The following is a 26692-nucleotide window of genomic DNA, read 5'->3' on the forward strand; positions in this document are numbered from 1 at the left end:
TAACAAAATACAATAAACTAAATGAAAAAAGAAATAAAAATTAGATTACTCATCATGATCTATAATAATGGTCCTCATGCTTTTTGATCTCAAGATCTCTTTACACTCTAAAACATATATTGAGAATTCAAAGAGTTTGTGTGTGTATGTGTGTGTGTGTGTGGATAATACTTATCTATATAGATTGCATTACAAATTAAAACTGAACTATTTTTTTAGTAAGGTTAATTTATCTATATACAGTGCAAGTCTATGAATTTTGACAAATCTATAGTGTTGTATATCTACCACTACAATTAAGATACAGAATGCTTCCACCCCCTTTTGAGGTCAAATCCTTCCCTCCTCTCCCAGCCCTATTTTCTGGCCCTATTTACTTTTGGCAAATACCATATAAATGGAGTTATACATTATATAGCCTATGGAGTCTGGGTTCTTTCACTTAGCATAATGCTTTTGTGATTCATCTATGTTGTTATATGTATCAGCAGTTAGGTCCTTTTTATTGCTAAGTAGTACTCCATTGTATAGCCACACCATGATTTATTTATTGATTCACCAGTCAGTGGATATTTGGGGTTTTCCAGATTTGGGTTATTAGAAATAAAGATGCTATGAACATTTTTGTGTAGGTTTTTGTGTGGACATATGTCTCCATTTCTCTGGGACCCAGAGAGTAGGATTGTTATGTCAGACAATAAGTGTAAGAAACAACTTTATAAAAAACAATTCCAAAGTGGTTGAATGCTTTTGCATTTTCACTGATGACATATAAGAGTTCCACTTACCCAGTATTCTTGCTGAGACTTGATTTTGTCAATTTTTAAAAATTTTACTTTAGCTATTCTAATAGATTATAGTATTAACCTATTGTGGTTTTAATTTGCATTTTCTTAGTGACTAATGATGTTGAGCATGTTTTCAGTGCTTATTTGCTCTCTGTGTCTCTTTAGTAACGTGTTTCTTCAAATCTTTTACCCATTGAATTGTTTGTTTTCTTATTATTGACTCTTAAGAGTTCTCAATATCTTCTAGATACTAGTCCTTAGTTAGATATGTGTTTTTCAAAATATTTTCTTCTATTCTGTGGCTTGTCTTTTCTTTTTCTTTTTTTTAACAATCCTTTTCAAAGAGCTGAAGTTTTAAATTTTGATGAAGTCCAATTTATCAATTTTTTACTTTATGGTTCACTCTTTTGTATCCTGTCTAAGAAAACTTTGCCTAACTCAAGGTCACTGGACTTTCTCCTATGTTTTCCTCTAGATGTTTTATAAAAACTGAGAAAATTTTAAAACACAAAATATACAAGTACACATACTATTAGCAATCAGATTGTGATGTATGTATGTATCAGAGCCATACATCACATAGACTGGAAAGTTTCACTGTACATTCCTGAGAGAATGGGAATGAAGAAAGAAAATAACATCTTAGAATTATTCTGAAAATATTGAACTCATGAGCTTTCTGAAAGGGTCTCAAGGACTGGCAGGTGTCCCTAGACCACATTTGAGAAACACTGATCTAGAATGTGAAGGCACTCAAACACAAACTATGAGTGGCAATATTAAATTTCAAATGAAGTAAAATTCAAGGCAATACATTAAAAAGGACAAAAGAGTATTTTCATATTGACAAATTCTCCTTCACCCAATGAAATTATGATAGCTCTAAGTTTTATATACCAAATAACACAGCTTTCCAATATATTTTAGAAGTCTGGAAATATACGTATACATTAAAGTCATTGCATTGTTATTTGAAGAAGTTATTGATATTATACCTCTTTATTTCTTTAGCAGAAAAAGCTCACAGTAATACAGATACACAAATTTTAAGGAGAAGGAATTATTTTGACTATACGAAACTTTATATCTTGTACACAGAAAATACCACTTATTTTTAAGCATTTGTTGAACATTTAGAAAAATCATGCTAGATCTCAGAGTGGAAGGCAGTGTGCATTCTTTGAATAAATACAACAAAATTAGAAAGTAACTACATAAGTTAAATGAAGAAATAGAATAAAATTTACAGGACATTCTTCTAAGTAATTCTTGAATCATAAAAGAAACCAGGGGCTTCCCTGGTGGTGCAGTGGTTGAGAATCTGCCTGCCAATGCAGGGGACACGGGTTCGAGCCCTGGTCTGGGAAGATCCCACATGCCGTGGAACAACTAGGCCCGTGAGCCACAACTACTGAGCCTGTGCGTCTGGAGCCTGTGCTCCACAACAAGAGAGGCCGCGATAGTGAGAGGCCTGCGCACCGCGATGAAGAGTGGCCCCCACTTGCCGCAACTAGAGAAAGCCCTCGCACAGAAACGAAGACCCAACACAGCCAAAAATAAATAAATTAATTAATTAATTAAAAAATAAATTAATTAAAAAAATTAAAAGAAACCAATACTACATTAATAAAAACTTAGAAAATAACAAATAAGAGAGCATTATATGCCAAAAACAGATTGACAAAGTCTTACTCAAAAGCAAATCCAGACCCTTAGCTTTTTTATTAATTAACCAATAAAGAAGGAATGTGAAGGAACTTTGTAGCATTCAGAAAAGAAAAAATAACAATAGGTAAGCTTAAGTAAAGTATTGAAAATTAAATGATAAAATTATAGAAAAGGAAATATTTTAAAAGTGCTTTCAAAGGAAATGAAAACACTAACTCAAAAAGATATCTTCACCCCTATGTTCACAGTAGCATTATTTACAGTAGCCAAGACTTGGAAGTATCCTAATTGTCCACTGATGAATGAATAGATAAAGAAGTTGTGGTATATAAACACAATGGAATATGATTAAGCCATAACAAGGAGAAAATCATGCCATTTGTGACAACATAGATGGACCTTGAAGGCATTATGCTAAGTGAAATAAATCACACAGGGAAAGACAAATACTATATGATCTCACTTACATGTAGTACTTATACGTAGTATCAGCAAAAAGAAACAAAAAACCTACAAGTCAAAGAAAAAAGGATCAGATTTACGGTTACCAGAGGAGGGAAGTGGGGGAGAGAAGAAATTGGAGGAACGTGGTCAAAAGGTACAAAGTTCTGGCTATAAGATATATAAGTACTGGGGATGTAATGTACAACATGATGACTATAGCTAACACTATTGTAAGATATACAGGAAAGTTATTAGGAGAGGTCTCCTCACAAGGAGAATTTTTTTTTTCTTTTTTTGCTTTCTGTTTTTATTGCATCTAAATGAGATAATGGGTAGCGTATCAAGATGGCAAAGTAGGAAGATGCAGAACTCGTCTCCCCCCATGAACACATCAAAAATACATTGACATGTTGGACAACTCTCACTGAAAAATGAACTGGAGACTGGCAAAAAAGACTACTATACAACTAAGGTTGTAAGAAATATCCACATGGAATTGGGTAGGAAGGGAAGAGAAGTGATCAGTTCAGGACCTGTGCTCCTGGGAGGGAACTCAGAGGAAAAGGGAGATTACATGGGCAGAGATCCTCCCGGGGTAGTGAGTGGTTTGAACCACGTATTGGGCATCCTAGCCCTGGGGTCTAACACAGGGAAGATGAACTTCCTTGGCTGGTTACAGGGCCGGTGGGAGCAACAGGAGGGCTGTGGGAAGCCTAGACTCTGCTCATGATAGGCATGTGCAAGCTTGCTTGCTCCCAAAGTGGATTGAAAACTGCACACGTGGCTGATTAGTTTCCCACAACTGCTCCAGGGAATTCTCCAGCCTGAGCTGAGGGAATGCTCCATCCCTGCTTGGGAGCTCAGCTGTGAGACACAGACGTGATTCAGCCCCAAAGTGGTATTCTGAGCAGGGTAAGGGCAGCTATTATTGATGCTTACACAGGCAACACATCAGAAGCATTCTGGATCTCTGACCCTGACTGGACTGCCACAGCCCACATCCTGACACATGCCGAGTGCCCATGCCAACCCCTCTTGCTCCAGCACTGCTCCCGTCTGGGACGAGGGTGTCAGTGCTGAGAAGGGAGAGAGAACTCTGTTCCTCTGTTAAAGGGAACAGACGAAGCTCAGACCCGACCCACAGGGCTTCTGCTCTAGCAACTTGAGGCCCACCATTGCCCCTGATAGGGTCGTGACAGCCAACTAGCAGAGGAGAGACCCCAGCTTACACCTGGCTATGGCCCTAGGCCCTTCATCTCCAGCCCCACCTCCTACCAAGGTAATAGCTGCCAGCACACTGTGAGGAAAAATGTGACTAGTCTTCACATCAAATCCAGCTCTCCCACCAAAACCACTGGGCACATACAGACTGTATTGAGATGCTCCCACGTAAGTCCACTCCTTCAAGACTGCAATAGGTAAATGTTTCACTTAATTAGAGAAAGAGAAAGTTAAGTAAAGTGATAAGACAGAGGAATTTGTTTCATTTGGAAGAGCAAGAGAAACCCCCTGGAAAAACAACTAAACAATTTACCAGACAAAGAATTCAAAGCATTAATAATAAGAATGCTAACTAAACTAAGGAAAATAATATATGAACACAGTGAGAATGTTAATAAGGAACTAGAAAATATAAAAAAGAACCAGTCAGAACTAAAAAAAATACAATAATTGTAATGAAAAATACACCAGAAGGAATTAATAGCAGACTAGATGATACTAGACTATTGCATAAGTGATGTGGAAGATAGAATAATGGAATCACCTAATCATGACAGCAAAAGGGAAGACAAACCAAAAAATGAGAACAGTTTAAGGAACCAGTGGGAAAATATTAAACATACTGATACCCACATTTTAGGAGTCCCAGAAGGAGAAGAGAGAGAGAAGGGGTTAAAAAATATATTTGATGAAATTATGGCTGAAAACTTCCCAAACTTGAAGAAGGAAACAGATATCCAAACACTGGAAGCAAAGAGGTTCCCTAACAAGATGTACTTAACTAGACCCACACCAAGACATATATTATATTTAAAGTGGAAAAAGTTAAAGGGAGAATTCTAAAGGCAGCAAGAGAAAAACAAAGAGTCATATACAAGGGTTGCTCATAAGGATATCAACTAATTTTTCTGCAGAAAGTTTGCAGGACAGAAGGCAGTGGCATGATACATACAAAGTGCTGAATAGGAAGAACCTGCAACCTGGGATACTCTACCCAGCAAGATTGTCATTTAGAATTGAAGGAAATGTAAAGAACTTAGACCAGCAAACACTAAAAGAGTTCATCAATACTAAAGCTCCTCTGAAAGAAATGTTAAAGGATCTTCTCTATGTGGAAAAGGAAAGACTATAACAAGAAGAAAGAATTTATAGGAAAGGAAAAATCTCATTTCTAAAGGAAAATATATAATAAAGGCTGAGGATCAACCACTTAAATAAGTTAGTACAAGGATCAAAAGACAAAAAATTGTAAAATCAATTATAAGTACAATAATCAGTAAAGGGATAAACATGAAAATGTAAAATATGACATCAAAAATACAGTATGTGGGGGAGGGGAGTAAAAAATGTAGCTCTTTTACAATGTCTTTGAACTTAAAGGACTATTTGTTTAAAGCAAGTATAGTTATAGTTCAACCAAAAATCAAATTGATTTGGTAACCACAAATCAAAACCTACAATAGATACACAAAAACAAGAGAGAAAGGAACACAAGTGTACCACCAAAGAACATTATCAAACCACAAGGGAAGAAACAAAAAGAAGAAGAAAAGAACAGAGTAGAACTACAAAAACAACTGGAAAATAAGTATTAAAATGGCAAAATGACATACCTATGAATAATTGGAATAAATGCTCCAAAATTTATTTAGCATGTTAAATCAAAAGACATAGGGTGGCTGATTGGATATAAAAAACAAGACCCATCTATATGTTGCTTACAAGAGACTTACTTCAGAGCTAAAGACACACACAGACTGAAACTGAGAGGGTGGAAAATGATTCATCATGCAAAAACAAGAAAGTGGATGTAACAATACTTATATCAGACAAAATACACTTTAAAACAAAGTTTATAACAATAGACAAAGAAGGGCATTTTATAATGATAAAGGGATCAATACAAGAAGAAGATATTACGTTCACTAACATATATGCACCCAATAGAGGAGCATCTAACTATATAAAGCAAATATTAACAGACATAAAAGAAGAATTGAACAATTATACAATAATATTAGGAACTTTTGCACCCCACTTACATCAATGAAGAGATCATCCAGACAGAAAATCAATAAAGCAACAGTAGTCTTAAATGACACAAAAAAGACTAGTTGGACTTAGATAGCTACAGGACATTCCATCCAAAAACAGCATAATGCACATTCTTTTCAAGTACATGTGGAATGTTCTCCAGGACAGATCACATGCTAGACCATAAAACAAATCTCAATCAATTTAAGAAGATAAAAATTATATTAAGCATTTTTTCTGACCACAATAGTATGAAACTAGAAATCAATTACAGAAAAAAAATGGGAAAAACATAAACACGTGGAGAGTAAATAACACCTTACAAAAACCAATGGGTCAATGAAGAAATCAAAGAGGAAATCAGAAAATACCTCAAGACTAATGAAAATGGAAACACAACTTCCAAAATCTATGGGATGCAGCAAAAGCAGTTCTAAGAGGGAAGTTTATAGTGATACAAGCCTACTTCAAGAAACAAGAAAAATCTCAAGTAAACAACCTAAACTACCATCTGAAGTAATTAGAAAAAGAATAAACAAAGCTCAAAGGCAACAGAAGGAAGGAAATAATAAAGATGAGAGAGGAAATAAATAAAATAGAGACCAAAAAAGCAATAGAAAAGATCAATGACACCATCAGCTGTTTTCTTTAAAAAGATAAACAAAATCGATAAACGTTTAGCCAAGCCCATCAACAAGAAAAGAGAGGTGACTCAAATAAACAAAATAAGAAATGAAGGAGGAGAAATAACAACCAATATCACAGAAATACAAAACTCAGAAGAGAATACTACAAACGGCTATATGCCAAAAAATTGGACAACCTAGAGGAAATGGATAAATTTCCAGAAATATCTAAACTTCCAAGACTGAATCAGGAAAAAGTAGACAATCTGAATAGATCAATCACTAGTAATGAAATTGAGTTTATAGTAAAAAACTCCCAGCAAACAAAAGTCCAACACTAGACACCTTCACAGGGAAATTCTACCAAACATATAAAAAAGAGTTAATACTTATCCTCAAACTATTCCAAAAAGTTTAAGAGGATTGGAAACCCCCAAATTTATTCTTCAAGGCCACCATTACCCGGACACTTGAACCAGACAAAGAAACTGCAAAAAATGAATATTACAGGTCAATGATGAATATAGATCCAAAAATCCTCAAAAAATATTACCAAACCAAATTCAACCATATATAAAAAGGACCATACACCATGATCAAGTGTGATTTATTCCAGTGACGCAAGGATGGTTCAACATTCAGAAATCAATCAATGTGATACATCACATTAACAAAAGGAAGGATAAAAATCACATGATCATCTCAATAAATGTAGAAAAAGCAATGAACAAAATTCAACATCCATTCACGAAAAAACTCTCAGCAAAGTGGGTATAGAGCGAACATATCTCAACATAATAAAGGCCATTTATGACAAACACAGCTTACATCACACTTATCAGTGAAAAGCTGAGAGCCTTTCCTCTAAATTCAGGAACAAGACAAGGATGCCCACTCTTACCATTTCTCCATAGCACAGCAATAGGACAAGAAAAAGAAATAAAAGGCATCCAAATTGGAAGGGAAGAAGTAAAACTGTCACTATTTGTAGATGACATGATACTATATACAGAAAACCCTAAAATCTCCACCAAAAAAATTATCAGAGCTAATAAATGAATTCAGCAATGTTGCAGGATAAAAGATTAATATACAGAAATCTGTTACTTTTCTATACATTATTAATGAAATATCAGAAAGAGAATGTAAGAAAACAATCCAAATTAATTGTATCAAAAAGTATAAAATACCTAGGAATAAACTTTACCAAGGAGGTGAAAGAACTATACTCTGAAAAGTATAAACCATTGATGAAGGAATTTGAAAATGATACATACAAATGGAAAGATATCCCATGTTCTTGCATTGAAAGAATTAATATTGTTAAAATGTCCATACTACCCAACTACAAATGTAATTCAATCCTTATGAAAATACGCATGACACTTTTCACAGAAGTAGAATAAATAATCCTAAAATTTATATGGAACCCCGAAAAACTCCAAATTGCCAAAGCAATCTTGAGAAAAAATATGGAGGTATCAGCTCCCTGACTTCAGACTATACTACAAAGCTATAGTAATCAAACGGCATGGTACTGACACAGATACAGACACATAGATCAATAGAACAGAATAGAGAGCCCAGAAATAAACTCATGAACTTATGGTCAATTAATCTATGACAAAAGAGGCAAGAATATACAGTGGAGAAAAGACCATCTCTTCAATAAGTGGTGCTGGGAAAACTGGACAGCTATATGTAAAACATGATTAGAACATTTTCTCACACCATATAAAAAAATGAACTCAAAATGGATTAGAGACTGAAATGTAAGAGCTAAAACCCTAAAAGTAGAAGAAAACATAGGCAGACTCTTTGCCATAAATCTTAGCAACATTTTTTTTGGATCTGTCTCCTAAGGCAAAAGAAATAAAAGTAAAAATAAACAATGGGACCTAATTAAACTTAAAAGCTTTTGCACAGCAAAGGAAATCACTGACAAAATGAAAAGACAACTTACTGAATAAAAGAAAATACTGGCAAATGAAATGACCAATAAGGAGCTGATATCCAAAATATATAAACAGCTCAGATAACTCAATATCAAAAATACATGCAACCTGATTAAAAAATTGGCAGAAGACTTGAATAGATATTTTCCCAAAGAAGACATATAGATGACCAACAGGCACATGAAAAGATGCTCAACATCAGAAAAATGTAAATCAAAACCACACTGAGATACCACCTCACACCTCTCAGAATGGCTATCATCAAAAAACCCACAAATAATAAATGTTGGTGAGCATGCAGAGAAAAAGGAACCCTTGTACACTGTTGGTGGGAATGTAAATTGGTGCAGCCACTATGGAAAGCAGTATGGTGTTTCTTCACAAAACTAAAAATAGAGTTACCATATGATCCAGCAATCCCACTCCTGGGCATATATCTGGAAAAGAGGAAAACTTTAATTCAAAAAGATACATGCACCCCAGTGTTCACAGCAGGACTATTTACAATGGCCAAGACATGGAAGCAACCTAAATGTCCATTGACAGATGACTGCATAAAGAAGATGTGGTGTATACACATGGGATATTACTCAGCCATAAACAAGAATGCAATTCTGCCATTTGCTACAACATGGATGCACCTAGAGTGTATTATGCTTAGTGAAATAAGTAAGACAGATAAAGACAAATACTGTATGATATCACTTATATGTGGAACCTAAAAAATAAAACAAACTGGTAAATATAAAAAAAAAAGAAATAGACTCACAGATATAGAGAACAAATTAGTGGTTATCAGTGGGGAGAGGGGAGAGGGAGGGGCAAGATGGGGTAAGGGATTAAGAGATACAAACTACTATGTGTAAAATAAATTAACAACAAGGATATGTAGTACAGCACAGAGAAATATAGCCATTATTTTATAATCACTTTAAATGGAGTATAATCTATAAAAATATTGAATCATTATGTTGTACACCTGAAACTAATATAATATTGTAAATCAGCTATACTTCAATCAAAAACATAAATGAGATGATAGATGCTATTGAAACTTATTGTGGTAATCATTTCACAATACGGTAAGTCAACCATTATTTTGTACACATAAATGTATACAGTGATATATGTCAATTATGTCTCAATAAAATGGGAAAAATATTAAAAATATACACTTTGGAAAGTTTAGTGAAAAAAGGGAGACAAAATGCTAATAAAATATTGTAAATAAAAGTGAATATACCAAGAAGTGACAAAATTTTGTAAACTAAATGTGTATATACAATTTTCCTATTAATTTAAAAATCTTAGTGACACAGATACTCTTTTGAAAAAAGAATTTCCAAAAGAATAGAATAGAAAACCAAAATATATAAATAACCATAAGAGAAATCAAAAAATCAATATAATAATCATCAACAAAAATCACTGAGACTAGTTGATTTCACAGGACTATTCTTTCAAACTTTCAAGGAAAAATTACATGCTTTCCATTTAAACAATTTCTGAGAACAGGAAAAGATGGTTTAATTTTGTTAAACTAACATAAAACTTAATGCCAAATATAGAACAAAAGAAAACTATGCCCTCTTCAAAATGTTAAACACGCGAATGTCCTGTCAGAAGTTAATAGTTATTCTATACAGAAAGTTTTCTATATATTTAGCCAAATAAATTTAATAAACAATGGATAAAACCAATCTTAACAGAGTACTTTAGCACAGTATTATATACTAAAATGCATTATAAGCTTCTGTAATTTACTTGAAAATAAGAAATGCCCTCCCTTATTTCCTCTTTACCACACTGTACACCTAATAACTATTTGCAATGTTTGGCCCCCTAGTGATCCAAGCATTGGTGTATGCTCAAGTTCTCAGCTACCAGAGAGATGTCAGAGACCAAAATCCATGATTAACATACATATTGAAATCTTACATAACAGAGATCAAACTGACGCTGGCAAGATATTCACAGAATCATTCATCATTATCTTTAGATTTTATCCTAAGAATACAAGGTTGATTTACTACTATGAAGCACATTAATAAACACTTTAAAATGTTAGATTTACAAATATGATAATTTAAACTAATGGCAAAATGGGTTCTCATAAAACAAAAGAGAGGAATATATTCCTTTATGAAATTGGCAAAGATGGGGAAAGCCTGGTTACAAAGCTGGTGAGATTGCTGTCAGGTGGGCTAGCTCAGGTCCTGCTGGTGAGAGTGTCACTTGGCACAGTCTTTCTGGGGGACAATTTGGTGTATTTAATCTGTAATAAATTCTTAAAAAATTAAAAATTCTTAGAAGCCTTAGATTCTGAGAGAATTGATGAGAGAGGGAGAGAAGGAGACTGAGAGAGAAAGAAAGAGAAATTGACAGAGACAGATGCATGGTTAATAGTGTCTTTAATTTATAAACTTGCTCCAGACCTTTAGAACAAGTTATCCGCCAGCCTCCTTTCCTGACTCTCACCCCCATAGCCAAGAGGCTTCAGCATTAAGGAAAATGAAATTAATTTTCCAAGTAAAAATCATTACCGACCCCCAAGTAAGTGATATGTAAATGGTTATCTGCAATTTGTGGGTTAAAATAATACTGAGGTTCTCAGGCCATATCAGGAAGACCATATCTGGCTCGGTCATCTGGGCTGCAGTAGCCAGGGTTTCCCTGAACAGCAATAACTTGAATTGCTCTATCGCCCAGGTTCCTGAGAACTGAAAGTGTGAGGACAGGCCAGTTTACCAGCTGCTTCCTTGAAAGTCCAGAGGGACAACTGAAAGGGACAGCTGTGGTTCGTTCTTCAATCAGAACTTTCTTCCTTTGGGATTCTTAATGCAGTTTGGGAAATTGTATAATGTATTTTGTTATCCATTGGCTCCCTGCCTTGGAGTGTCAGCCACAGCTGTAATGCAATAATCAAGGGGTGGGATTTGGTTCCCCTGCAGTCCTGTAGCTACAACGTCATGCTAATGCATCTCCTGCACAATCACAAAGAACTCATAATGCCGGCAGTGGAGGGGCCTGGATGTCTTTGACACCTAGTTGTTACCTTCAAGTTCAGCAAGGATGCAGCTGGAAAACACAAAGGCTGTAACCTAAATCCCACCTACTCACAAAGACTTGTCTCTGATTAGGTTATCTGAATAAAACATGATTTGGAATCTCACATTCTTATTTTAAAAATCTGGGTTTTGTGGGTTATGCTAGATTGGAAAAGTTTCTCTATTGTTTACCAGTTGCATGTTTTACTTCACTTTTTATAGACTTCTGAGAGCAACAGCAATGAGACTGCTGAGAATATTTCATTTGTATTGAACATAATGAGAATGTGGATAAATGTGTAAGTACAAAAATTCCTGTGAGACTGTGTGTGTGTGTATGTGTATATGTACGTCTATGTGTTGTAACTATGTACGTATTTTTCCATGGCAACAACTGGAGAAAAATAGAGCAATTAGCAAAATTTTTCAAATTATTTTAACCAACCCTTTGCCATTCTGAAATTTACCAGGATATGTATTGATATTTACTTAGCTTCTTCCTCTTTTGACCACACTTTTAGGACTTGATGCTTATAACAAAGAATAGTCTATTAAATATTTAAAAGCATTCCAAAGCAACTTTGTCACTGCTATAGCAATTTTGTGATTAATTTTTCAATTGGCCCTCATTTAAAGGCCTAAAGCAAATTTTGTTTTGTGAAGGAGAGTGAGTGATGGAAGAATTCTATTGCAAAGGCTTTATTAAAATAAAATATTCTGAAGTGCACAATTTAAAGAATGTGATTTTATGCTGCTAGTACAATTTAATAATGTCATTTACACTAAGTTTGATGGAATGGCAGCACCAGAATAATGGCACACACTAGAAAGTCATTAAGCTAAATATTAAAAATGTTGTTTTATACTTTTAGGGATATAAATAATTTATAGTGTGGAACTGACAATCAGGATGAGAAGCAGGGAGTGGCTGCAAAATATCTCTGGCCAGTGTAAATGTAAGATCTGACCGATTTTAATGTATAGTCCTGTGATTCATTCATGGTACATTGAGGTACGTTATGCTAAAGGAATAAAACAATGTAAGGTCTAGTTGAAGGGTCACCAAAGATTCACTTGGGCCAGTCACTTAACTTCTCAGTTCCTCAATTTTATAATCTGTAAAATGGGCTCATTTGCACAATGGAATGAGCAGAGGCACTTTGAGAATATGGCTGTAATAGTAGTAGGAAAAACAAAGGTAATGCAGTGGACCATGGCCAGGTTAACCACATTGCTTTGTTCTTAATGCTTATGAGGGTAAAACTGTGGGACAGATTCCAGGAAACAAAATTCTACTTTAAAAAAGCTCTTAGAAGAGTATGCTTTGCTGCTTTCTGCATATCTGTTACATTTTTCTCACCTTAACTGACTTTTTTCCTCACCAAAAACTTCCATTCCTTCATGATTTTACTGTGTATATGTCTCATCATATATTTTAATTCTCACTCACATCTTGTTCATTTCCTTAGTGGTTCTTAGTTCAAATGTCAGAGAGGGGAAACTTATTAGTCCAGTTTATTTTCCAGTGCCAAGCCATGGATCATATGTCACTAGCCAGCAGGAAGACTGGCTGTTATTGAGATAGTGCCAACCCTGGTCAATGGAGGTCAAAGGTTTATGATAGAAAACATTGTTGTGGCAGCAAGAGACCCGAGGCATGGAAATTTCACTACCAGGGGCTCGTGGTCAAGTAGGTGCTGATGGAAATCATATGTTCATCTTGACATTCTGAACTACTTCCAGCTTCTTGAAAGTGATATGATCTTTCTTTTCTCTGGGTCTTTGTAGATACTGATTTTTCCTGTTTCATTTCTCTAATGGATCTTGAACTTTGCTCAATAAATAAGCTTACTCCCTTGATTTGAACCTCCAAAACCCCTTTCAATATGGAACTCTGCCTTGGCATTTGCCCATGCACGCTTTCAATGAGCTGTGCTCATTGTGAGTTGGGGAAATAGAATCTTGACAAGTGGGTTGGAGAAAACTAACATGAATAAAGTGTAAATACTTTCTTTGATTGGGTAAAAGCTGTCTAAGCAACATCATGCTACCCTGCAGATATTTCTTCCACTTTTTGATTTTGTGATGCATAGAAACAAGCAAGCAAATAAATAAAAAGATCAAACTCTGGGAGAAAGGAAGATGAAAAGGTAAACAGAGAGTATCTCTTTCATTAGTATGCAAAGAGCTGGAAAAGTGAATAGGCTGAGAAAAAGAGGAGACCAAATCTTCTAAAAAACAAGCTGCTCAGGGAAACTTTGTTGGAACAAGCTTGACATTGGAGAACAAATTGCTGAGAAGTGATTTTGACTGTCTGAAGAGGTAGAACTAGTGAGGAAGCTCTTGCATTTGACCTTAGATTTTTTTCCTTTCAAAAGTGTATCTAAAATATTTTCTGCTATAATAGTTAATATGGTTTAAGTTAATGTTTTAATAACATGATTTTTGGAGCTAAAAGGAGATAAAGTCTACTTGTCTCTATGATAAGCTAACTAACCAGTAGTTGAAAGCCTTCCAGCTTGGGTCATGTGACTGACACTCTACTACCACCTTTTGGAAGCTCACCTGTCTGGTCCCTCTGTTTGAGTCATTATTAAACTCAACTCATTAACTGCAAAATTAAAGATAGTAATCACAATGTGAAAACGGGTAGATGCAGTAATGAATGTGATAATGGAAAGCGTTAGGACTTCTTTCACTTCTGAAAAGAAGAAAAAGAAATAAAAACATTAGCTTTCATGTATGAGAGGGCTGAATTAAACCCCAATTTTAGGATCTACCCTTTATGTAACCTCAAAAAACTTTCTTCAATCATTTATTCATTCAACCATCAGATATAGAATGAGTATATAAATTGAGTGTTCATTATGTGCCCACAACTGTGCTAGATACTAAACACAATGATAGCAAAGCAGGGGAACCCATGTCCTCCAGAACTCTAATCCAGAGACTACTGTCAACTTGTATTTTAAATATTAATAAAGTTTTATTTCTTTTTTTTTTTTAAGTTGGGAGATATATGATGAAGTAGTTTAATTCTTTCCCCCAAATTTGAAGGGTTATTATGAAAATGAGATACTTCATAGTACATGGTATAAGTACTTCACACATTGCAAATATATATAATAAGTGGTATTTATTATTTCCAGTGTCTTCCAAAATGTTTAGTATGGGATTATAGTAGTACTAGTAATAAATCTTAAGAACAAAGTGAAATTTTTAAATTACTTAAGTCAGAGAGATAAGTGCAGTGGGTGAGATACAATTTGTGTCATATATAAGAAGAATAATGTTTTCCCAGTGATCATATATGCCATAAATTCTTTTTTGGAAGCTATTGGGAAATAAACTATAAAATATATAATATTAATTGTTCTAGAAAGACTTTATGAAAAACAGGCTTTTATGAGCTATTTAAGTAAGGGGAGGGAGAAAAGTAGATGAGTTTAGATAGGGAGGCTGTTCTGAGTTTAGAGTGCAGCTTGGGAGAAGGCTTGGCTGTGGGTGGAAGTGAAATGCAAATAGGAAGAAGGCTGTTTGCACATGTGCTCATAGAAGCAGAGTGAAGCTCCACAGAGGGATAAAGGAATTTAAGGGGAATGAAGGATAAAGGAGCAGTGATTAAATAGATTCATCCAAATCCAAAGTATAATAGATGACTCCAAAGTGAAATAGTGTACTCCATGGTTAAAATGATGGGCACAGTGGAGGGAAGGGGACTACTGAAGTCAGAGAGTACCCTGGTGGACTGTGAGAGAGGCTTACTTTCTAGAGATCAAAAGAAAGACAAAAATGATAGGAAAGTGTCAGTTCTTGGGAATACTGCTTGGAATTACAGCAATTTACTGCCTGTTTTGTTCTAATTGTGATAAAATGTATATAACATAAACATTTTAAGTGTACATTTCAGTACAGTTACGTATATTCACATTGTTTGTGAAGCAGATCTCCAGAACCTTTTCATCTCGGGGAATGGGGAAACTATATACCCATTAAACAACAACTGCTCCTTTCGCCCTTGCCCTCTAGCCCTGGGCACATACTTTGTTTCCATGAGTTTGACTACTATTGGTCCCTCATATAAGCAAAACCATACAGTAGTTATCTTTTTTTGTGACTAGCTTATTTCATTCAGCATAGTGTCTTCAAGGTTTACTTGCCTGTTCTAAACCCTTGGGAGAAGTGTAACTAATCAGAGAAACTACCTTGGTGATGGTAATGACTATAAACTTTCTTCCTGGAAACTTGAGGGAATCAGATCTCAACCAGGGCTGTAGGAATTGGGGGGCAGAGGGAAGGATAAAGAGATGGAGGGGAAACAGCTTAGACAGAGAAGAGTAACAGTAATATGGATGACGCTTGGGAAGCAAATAGAGCCTGAAAATATAACCAGAGGTCACCAGAAAAAGAAAATGGGAATTGGGAACATTTTATACTGTGACCTAGATTGAGCACTGGTTCTATGGAGTGAATAGGAACTCCCCATGGGGACAGTCTAATTTGGACTTTGACGTTGGACAAGGAATCTGGAGAGCACGTCTTTAAAACAGGCCATGTAAAAAACAATCCAAGCTTTTACCCAGGCAAAGACTAATTTCTAATTAAGTCCTAAAGAGGAGACTGAAAGAAGAGTGGACCAGATGATGTGGGAAATGAATCAACTGTCTGGTATTGTGTGCTTCTTGGAGCCTTTATATGTCACTGTCTATGTCATCTTTCATTCAAATGTAGACTGTGAAGAATTGTAAAAATGTGGCCATATTTTCCAGGATGATCTCAATTAGTGTGTGTTGATGGGAAAATTTAAGATTATTGTGCATTATGGGAAAGTGTAGTTGGGTAGACACTGGGAAGATTTTATAAGTATAGCACAGAGCACTAGTTCTTATTACTTGGATTATGTAAATAAGTTGTTTCTGAAGCAGACATAGTTCTTCAGGTTATTCCTGGAATTCCTAATACCTTAAACTATGAGTAGATTAGGCCAACACTGGTAGTATTCTTTAATTCATTTATTCTTCAATCTATTCTACAATTTTTTATTAAGTACCTACTATGTGCCAGGTCATATTCTAGGTGTTGGGAAAATAGAGAAAGATAAAGCTTCTGCTCCCATGGAGTTGACATTCCATTGGTAGTGGACAAGGAGTAGAAAATAAGAAGAAATAAGTTATTGAACACACAAGATAATTTTAAGTCATGATATGTGTGATACAGAAAATAAAATAAGATGATGTGATAAAAAGTCATGAGGTGGTGTGAGGCTTGGGTAATAATGAAAGACTCCTCTGGGGTGGTGACATTAGAGCTGAGACCCTAAAGACAAGAAAGAAGTCAGCTGGCAGTGGGGGGATGGAGGGTGGCTGATGGAGGAACAAATGCAAAGGCCTAAAGCAGAAATGAGTTTAAAGAGGTCTCTGAGGTAGGAAGAGAGTATGGTGGGGGAGGGAGGAGTGGAAGGAGTTGCAGTTGGAGAGAAAGACCTGGTCTGATCATGTAAGCCATGGCATGGCACAGAATGGGAATTTTATTCTTAGTGTAGTGGGATGCCATTTGCTGAAGAGCAACTTTTTTTTTTTTTAAGACCAAAATACCGACTTTATTACTGTTAAATTGATATTGGAGAATGTGACCGAAGGAACATTACTCCTGATGAAGTTGATATTTGCTGGAATGTGATTAAACTATCAACTTTATTATTAATAAAACAAATATTGGAGAATGTGGGTTATATCTGTGGACAAGTGGGGGTCTACCCCTATAGACACATGGGGGAAGAAAGCAGAGAGGGCATGCTGGAAGGTCATCTATTGCAAAGGGTTCACTGGAGGAGTTTTAAGTAGGAAGTCACACTCTACAATTTCAGAAGTACAGGAAAAGTTCCTATGATTTGAATTCCACCATTAGAGATGTATTTCTCTGCTTCCTTCCTTGGTTTTTCAAACATTTACTGAGAATCTATCACCCATCCATCGCTGTGCTGGGTGCTGGTGATCCAAACAAGAGTTCCAACCCTCAGGGGTCTTCCAGTTTCATGATGGAGATGACAAATTAACTAGTGCTGCTGGAGGTTTGAACCAACAGAGGTTCTTTGAGGGAAAAAAAAAATCCATGTTTAGGAAAATTCTAGAATGGGCTGTTTTAAATTATAAAACATAAGGTCTCTAAGGGAGTAGTATGATGGTAGAGATTTGGACAGAAAAGCAAAACTGACTGGATAATAAAATGTCAGGAATTTGGGGTTTTCATATTGGCCTCCAGGACTTGGAATAAAGCAGGGGGAGGAGTGGGAAGCATTTCGGAAGCAGAGGGGCCCAATATGGCAGGCGGACTGGGTTCTCGGGAGAGAGGAGCCATTTTCAAGAAACTGGGATGTAAAGTTATTTCCTGCCCTGGGCTGGAAATTATCTCCTATTATTTATGACATTATTTTGAAAAAATCTTTTATGTACAACAGTCTTGTATTCCTGGTAAATTAGAGGCACACAGAAGAAAGGGAAATGTCTGTTCTGGGGGTGAAATGCTAGAGAGAGACCTGTAGCTCGTAGAAGTAGGACAGTGAAAGGGAACAGGAAATCAGAGTGAGCAGTGGCGGGGATATAAGCCCCTTGGAAATGCAAGCAAATAGAGGAGACTGCGGGGGGCTTTCCCCCTGAGCCATCTTATGTAGGTATTAAAGGAAAAAAGTGATACTCCAGAGGGACTGAGGCCTTGGGAACTCTTGGGTGGTGAATATTTGGGTTACACAGAAAATTATTGCATAGAATGGTAAATCTGCATAGAATCGATAAACTTGGCACAGAAGCCTGGGGGTTAGGGAAAGTTCCCAAGGAGGGCAGTAGAAGTTAACTGTGAAGCTGAGGACGGTGTGGGGTGCCGGGGTTGGGGGGGCAGGCTTCCCAGGCCAAGGAAGGTGCAGAAGCACACAGCTGTTCAGGCAATTGCAAGTTAGTTCCTAGTACCTGAAAAATCAGACTGAAGGTGGTGAGACTGAAGGGTTAGTGAGCATCAGATCCCAAAGAAGTTTCTAAGCTGTGCTCTGGGCCCTATCCTGAAGGCAGTGGTGTGGCAGGGGGAGGGGGTTTTCTGGAGGATTTTACAAGGAAGTGACCCATAAGACATTTTTGTTGAAGTGTAGTTGATTTAAAATATTATATTAGCTTCAGGGGTACAACATAGTGATTCAATATTTTTATAGATTATGCTCCATTTAAAGTTATTACAGAATAATGGCTGTATTTTCCTGTGCTGTACAATATATCCTTGTAGCTTATTTATTTTATACATAATAGTTTGTATCTCCTAATCCCATACCTCTATGTTGTCCCTTCCGCTTTCCCTTCCCCACTGGTAATCACCAGTTTGTTCTCTGTATCTGTGAATCTGTTTCTGCTTTGTTATATTTCTCCTTTGTGATATATTTTTAGATTTTGCATATAAGTGATAACATCTTTTAAACTGTGTTTATGCAAAGGATGGCTTCAGGAAGATTGAGAGTTGATTAGGAAATGAGCGCAGGCTTCTTTGGAGGCTCTTCCCACCTCTCTGCCCTCCTGTTGTAACTTCCAATCATCCCAGACTCTCAGGCCATATCCTGGGGCCAGGATGCCCTCCTGCACCTTGGGGCATCACATGACCTGGTCTGGTCTTACTGTCCTCCCTTCTTTTCCTCATCACAGATCCCTGGTCACCCATCCAGAGGCCTTGTTCTCTGCTAAAGAAGAGCTGGTGAAGAACTTGCTCCTTCTGAGGAACATCTTCTCACCAGGGCCCAGGGGGGTGAACTTGCAGTGACTCTGTACCTTCCCCAGACCACAGTCTGTGCTTCATGTCCAGCACCTGGCACCTTGCCTGGGGTGCAGTATTAGGCCAACACAAAAATCTAATTAGTCATTGCAACCACTTTATCTTGTTCCAATTTAGAGATGAAGAAAGATTATTAAGCTTATCCAGGGTCGTATACTTGCTGAGTGGCCCAGCAAGGATTTAAAGGGAGGTGGTTGGCCTCCAAAGCTCAGGCTTGTCATTCTATCATGATGTACTGCTTGCAGAGGCATAATTAACATGAACTTCAAAAAAGAAGCCAGCAGTGTGTGTCATTTCCGTATTCTGGTAGAGTGATGGAGAAATTCGACGTGGACCTAGGATAATTAAATGGATACATAACTTGTTGAACAACCATATATAAAGGCATTGATGGATGAGCCAATGTGGGCTTGGAGCAAGATGCCTCATGGCTAACCCAGTGTTAAGTCCTCAATTACGTCCTCCTCAGCAATTTTGTTTATGACTGGAATGAAGATATATGGGTAATATTTATTTAGCTTATAGTCACACAAATGCCAGAGGTATAACAAAAATGACAGACTCATAGTTCAAAATGATCTTCACAAGCTAAAATATTGGGCTCTATTTTCTCCAACTTTTTGATAAGAAAAATTCCATACATGAAAAATGTTGAAAGAATGCTATAATGAATACTCAGGTACTGAGTACTTAGGTTAAACCATTGTTAATATTTTATCGGTTTTATTTACCTATCTTTCTAAATATTTTTTCTTTTAACAATTTGAAAGCAAGTTGCAGACCTCATAAAATCTGACTGCTAACTACTTCCCTATCTTCTAAAAATACATCCTTCTCTATCACTCTAACAATCATACCTAAGAAAATTAATAGCAATTCCCTAAGTTCATAATATCCAGTCCATATTCAAATTAAAAAAAATTTTTATTGTGGTAAAATATGTGTAATATAAATAACATTACTCTTTTCATCATTTTTAAGTGTGCAGCTCAGTGGCATTAAGTACATTCACATTGTTGTGCAACCATCAACCACCATCCACCTCTAGAACTTTTTCATCATCATCCTCAATTTTTGATTCACTGAATTTGATATGAAATTTTGTAGGAACAATAATATAATCTAACACTTGGATCTAAAAGCCAACTTCATAAGAACAAGGCTGAGAAGGTAGGAACATATGTGTAGCATGAATAAAAAACAATTAGAAATTTTAGTTGACAATAAGTTCAATAAGTTTGTGAGTGTCAAAAAGTGAGTGCAAAGTTAGCCTGAAGTATAGTCCTGGACTCAGGGAAGAGAGAAGTCTGTTTTCTTTTGCTGCTCAGACCCTACTGGAAATACTGTGTCCAGTTCTGGGCTCCATACCATTAGGTAGTCAGAAAACTGTTGTCAGGAAGGTGAAGGGATTTTAAAAAGGCATCATCTGAGAAAGAGAGGAAGAAATTGGATATTTGGGGCTTGCGAAAAAACCAAACATTAACACCTTAAGTAAGAGATGTCATTTTAACTGCCTTGGAATATTTAAAGGCCTCCCATTTGGAAAGTAAATTTGTTTTGTCTAAGAGGTGGTTCGAGGGTTAATAAGAGGAAAGTGCCATGGGAAAGGCTTCAATTTGGTCTAATAATTTAATCATAATTGCTGGAGTTGATTGAAAGTGTTGCCTTAGGAAGTAGCTTGTTCCCTGTCACAAATGGCATTCACTGTAATACTTGGTAGAGGAAATCCAAGCACTGAGTGGCTTTTTAGACAAGATGACTTTAGGGTCTCTTCCGGATTATGTTTTGTTTAAGATTCTTTTAGTTGCAAGAAACAGATCCAAATAGTTCCTTCTTAGGTAGAAGAGGAATTTATTGAAAGAATGCTTGAACTGTTGCATATGAGCAGTGGCAGGGATGAACACTGAAACTCAAGTAGGGCAGAGCACACTCTCTCTCTCTCTTCCCCTTCCTCCCTCCTCTCCTCCCTCCGACTTGCTCTGTTCTCTTTCTCACTCTTGTCCCACTCTCTCTCTAGCTCTGGCCTCAATCTTTCTCACTGATTTGGCAGCAGCCTGGTCAGAAAAAAAGGCTGCTGACTGTTTCTGAATCTTAAGTTGATTGGTTGAAAAATTGTGGAGAAATACTCTGTGTTATCAGTCAACTCTGGCTAGGAAAAAAATGAGGATGAACAAATTGGCTGGAGGTGTCAAATTGTGAACTCTCTCAGGTAATGAGGTACCCTATGATGGGAGTTCAAATGCTACGAAGGACAAGGGTGAGTGTTAAGACCCTGTACTGCCTTCAGTGACATGAATGGCCAGTCCTGAAGGAAAATCACACCATCTGCAGAGTCCTTCATGGCAACCTCAAGCCACCCTGAAGGAGAAACTGCTGGAAGGTCACCTGGATGACCACATGAAATGTTGTAACATAGTTGGGGGTTACTGGGAAATCCCTGCTACCCACAGACTGGCCAGGAATGCAGCAAGTAAAGTAAGGCTTTCTTTTCTGAGAAAGTAGGAGGAACTGTGAGACAAGGGCAGTGGTGCATACCAGCTTAGGCTCTGCAAACATTTGCATTGTGGCTGAAAGCCAAGGGCGAGCCCTGAGACCATGGGACAGTAGCTGAGACCCCAGCGTTTTAGTAGAAAAGTCCATTCTTCCTTTATACACGGGGGAACTGAAGGTCCTCAATGTGAAACAACAATGCAGTGGCAGAAATAATCTCAAACATGGGAGTTCCCTGGCTCCTGATATTTCTTCTCTTCTCTACACCATCCTGCCTCTGAGAAATTGAAATGGTCCTGTGGTCTTTCACCCCATGTCCTCTGCCTCCCTTTTGTCTGTGGAAAAACTTTAACCAAAGAATAGATTTAATCAAAGAAGTGAGAAAATGCAGAAACAAAGGAATACAATCCAACAAGACTAAATAATAATAGTTTAGTCATTAAGCAAAGTCAAGGACCTTTAGTCCCTCCTCAAGGGCTATAGATAATATTCTGAGCCATATCCTGTGAGCTGTCTTACAGATACTGAAACCCTCACCAGGTGAAAGAAGTTAACTACATGATGACCAGACTGTAGCCATGACATAAGTTGCCACAATTCCGAGAACTGGCTTCAAAGAAATGGGGACAAACCAACCATTGAACTGAAGATTAATTATACTTAAAACAATCAAGATGACCCTGGTCAGACCACAGCTGACCAATTTCAAGATGACTGTAGGAGCTGACTGTGCTGTTTCCGCATGTGACCCCCTCCCTCTGTCTAGAAAAACTCTTGCCCACTGATTGTCAGGGCGGAGTTGGCCTTTGGACAGCAGTCCACTCTCCCCACCTGTCACCAACATCCAAAATAAAGCAAACTTTCCTTTCCACCAAACTTGCCTCTTTATTGGCTTTTGAGCGGCGAGCAGCCGGACCCCACTTTCGGTTACAAAATGACCTTATCTCTAGAGAGGACCCGTATGACTTCCTAGGCATTTATGGTTTGAGAAGGACCCAGGCTTGGCTCTCAGAGGGAGGACAAATGTCCCCAAGAACCAGGTCATGAGGTCATTGCCAGGACACCAACTGAGGAACTTTCCATTTTAATTTTTGTACTAGTTGTTTTTAAATTTACTGAATATCACGTGCATGCACACTAATTTTACTATGAAATTATTCATCCCTGGGCAAATTCTACAAGTCATAGCAGGGAATTCAGAGAGAGCACATAAACACGTTACATGTCCCTGGGAGCTAAGTCCCCTCCGCCTGCTACTGCCCATCTCCTGGCTTTCCACATACTTTCTCTGTCTCTCCCTCTCCCTCTAAGGCTGACCTGGAACAGGACAGTTCCAGAAGGGGAGGCAGGCTTCAGAATGAATGGTTGTTAGTGCAGCTAATATGGCTTTTGTATAATCCACCGTGAAAGTGGAAGTAGAATGATGCTGCTGTTGCTGACGACAACAAAGATGAAAATAGGTTTCAGGTGTATCTGCTTTGCTGTTCTGAGAACGTTGTCTGAGTGCCGGGGTAACTGATGAAATGAGAGCTAAAGGGAGTGCATGCTGCTGCTTCTCTGAAAACCCATAGGGGGATGTCAATGGTTTGAATGTTTCATTATATTTCGTATTTCATAAGATGCTGCAGGGTACAGAAAGAATCAAATGTAATGGTTAAAAAAGGAGGAGCAGGAGTGATGAGTCCTGGAATTGAAAATAATCATCACCCTTGGTTACTGTGGGTAAATAATAAAAACCTTGGGAGGAAAAAGGCGATGCCTGAAAATAGCAACCCTGACATGGACCTAAATAGGTCTACAAAAAACAATTAGGACAAAAGAGAGACAACCTTACTTTCTCTTCCCAAACATTGATGCCGGAAAATAGAAAAGGGGTACCATTTGGGAGAATTTGTTACAGAATATAACAGTGGCAACAGTGACAACAAACACGTTCTGGTCTCACAATGAGTTATGGATGAAACCTATGTCAGTGAAAAATATGCCTCGTGTGAAAGCTACAGCACTTGCAAATATATGGCTTTTTTCCTCCTTGCATCTCTTGATATGGAACACATAATCTATGGGAGACATATGCATGTTCATGCACAGAATAAATCAAGAGTGAGCCCAGCAGGCTTGGGATGTGAAACAAGGCCAGGAAAGAGAGCCCACTGCTTTTCTGTTACAGCAATCTGATAGCCCCAAAAAGTTCCCGGCCATCTGTGGGAATATCTATCTGCTTTTGAGGGTAGGCTTCTAGAGGGTAGCAATGTGTCTTTTTAATCTCGTCAGCATTACAACTTTTAAATGACTACTTGGATGCTGGAACTTAGGCAATATGTGGGATGGTGTTACAACTTTCCCCCATTAAATTGTGTTTTAAGCACAAAAGGCTACCTGTTAGACAAATTGAGCACCATTCATGTGAAGAGTGTTGCCACAGGTAGCTCAGGGAGCATAATGTAGATGGTGTGCAGCTTGTTAAGGCAGAGACTTTCACCTTTTTTGATGGTGACCAACACTTAATACATGTTACATTGAGATACATTATACACACACACACACACACACACACACCCATACACACACACGAAAGATTTTTATGAAACAATAATTACCCTGGCTATGTGCAATGTTCCCTAATTTTCCCATTCCATTCCATTTTATTTCCTCCCTCCCTCCCTCCCTTCCTTCCTTCCTTCCTTTCTTCCTGCCTTCCTTCCTCTGTCTCTTTTTTTCTTCTACATATTAAATTGATTGTGCCTTCTGTTTGAACCGCTCTGCATTAAGGGGCCTAAAGAGACACAGCAGAGCATCTGTGCTCTACCAAACAGGCTGACTGTAACCCCTAGGAGGGACGAGCCAGCACCAACACCTAGCACAGAGCATAGTGTATTAGTATCTGTAAAAAGATACTAATGATGCTTACTTCTTGGTGTTGCTGTGAGAATGAAATAATCTAGAACAGTACTTGACACATAGTTGGCCATCATTTTTATTGGTAATATTATGATTAAAGACTCAGTGGCAATTTCTGTCAAGCACAGCCAATTTACTTGGCCGTTCTCTTATTCGTTCATTTCGGCAAAGCCTCCTACATTTCCTGAACAATGCAAAGCATTTTACATTCATTACAGTTGTTATCTTCTCAACAACTCTATGAGGCAGGGATCATTGGTCTCAGTTTATAGATGAGGTTTAGAGTGGTGGGCTACTTGCCTAACATACCATATCTAGTCCTTGACTCCAAAGTCTGAGCCATTATAGGGGGGAAGTGGAGTCGAGTAGAAGGTATTTTAGACAGATAGATTGGCAATTGCAGAAGTTTGGGAGAGGATCCTAGCACTTTATTTCATACATGTCATTTCCCTTCTCACTTTTGGGAATACTGTGAATTGGATAAAGGTAAGGAAGGCAGACAAGATACATATCATTTGCGACATAAGAAAGGAATAAGAAAAGTATGGGTTTACTCTTTTTCAAGTTTCCATACAGCTACTTTCTTTCAGAAGCTGCTTCTCCTCAGTCCTGTGGGTATGATACTGCTGCGGTGGGCAGACTGGAGTCATCAGAAGGGATTAGAACTCCAAATTTGATAGAGGTCAAGGAAATGTGGCAAGAGATGGGTTATCTGCAAAGCTGGAACAAGTGACAGCCAAGGTCAAATGGGCAAATCTGAGACAATGGAGTACCAAGTAAATAAGAACGTTTAAATGGATAAGGCTCTGGATCTGGTATTGTCAGGGAGTGCAGGTTGGATGGGCAGTGACTAATTTCCTAGGGTGAATTTTATCTGCCCAGTTGCAACTTTTGAATGGCTGGGGCTACCTACCATCTTTGGCCTAAGCTTTCATTTTTGAAACCCAGCTCTGATAAGGGTGGCCATTATAGCCACCAAGTTCAAGAGCTGGTGGCTCTTTCTTCATGCAAAATTCCACTCCTTATTAATTATAACTTAACCTGCTTATTGAAAATATCTTTTCCAATTTATATCCTCAGTGTAGTGAAGCCACATTTTCATATGTCATATGAAAATATTTCATGTTTATTGCACTTCCTGTCTGGTTCTCCAAGATGAGATTTGAAAATCAATTCACTCTTGCTTGTCTTGAAGGAAATCAAGGGCTGTCTACCTGTTGATCATCTAGTTTGGTATCATGGGAAAAGAAGCTGCACTTAATGCCAATGGCCTGTTTCTGAAGGAGATGTTTAAGGTGTTCTTAATGCAGAGTGAGAAACCCTCTCTTGTGGAAACATGAAGGGAATTTCCTGTCTAAGAATGTTCTTGTTGCAAGTTTTTCACCCTATTCTGATTTTCCTGTAAAGTTTGCTGGACTTTTTACTGATGTATCCTGATCCATCTTGAGTTATATCTTCCCTACTTGGAACCCTAAGGTTAAATGCCCTTTGACATGAATGACTTTCATGATCTGGTGCCTTCTATACTCCAGAGAGCTCCACTATTATCAATATCCTTCTCCATTTCCAGGCAGCCTCTCACCATTCTTACCAAACTACCAAATATCCACACATATGTTTTTGCACATTTTCAAAATATTTAACCTGGTACACAGTGAACCATGGGCACTGGTCTTAACAAACCACTTGGTATTGACTGACTAATAGCTTAG

The sequence above is a fragment of the Balaenoptera physalus genome (assembly GCF_965194825.1).
Source record: "Balaenoptera physalus genome assembly, chromosome: 5".
Lineage (NCBI taxonomy): Eukaryota > Metazoa > Chordata > Mammalia > Artiodactyla > Balaenopteridae > Balaenoptera > Balaenoptera physalus.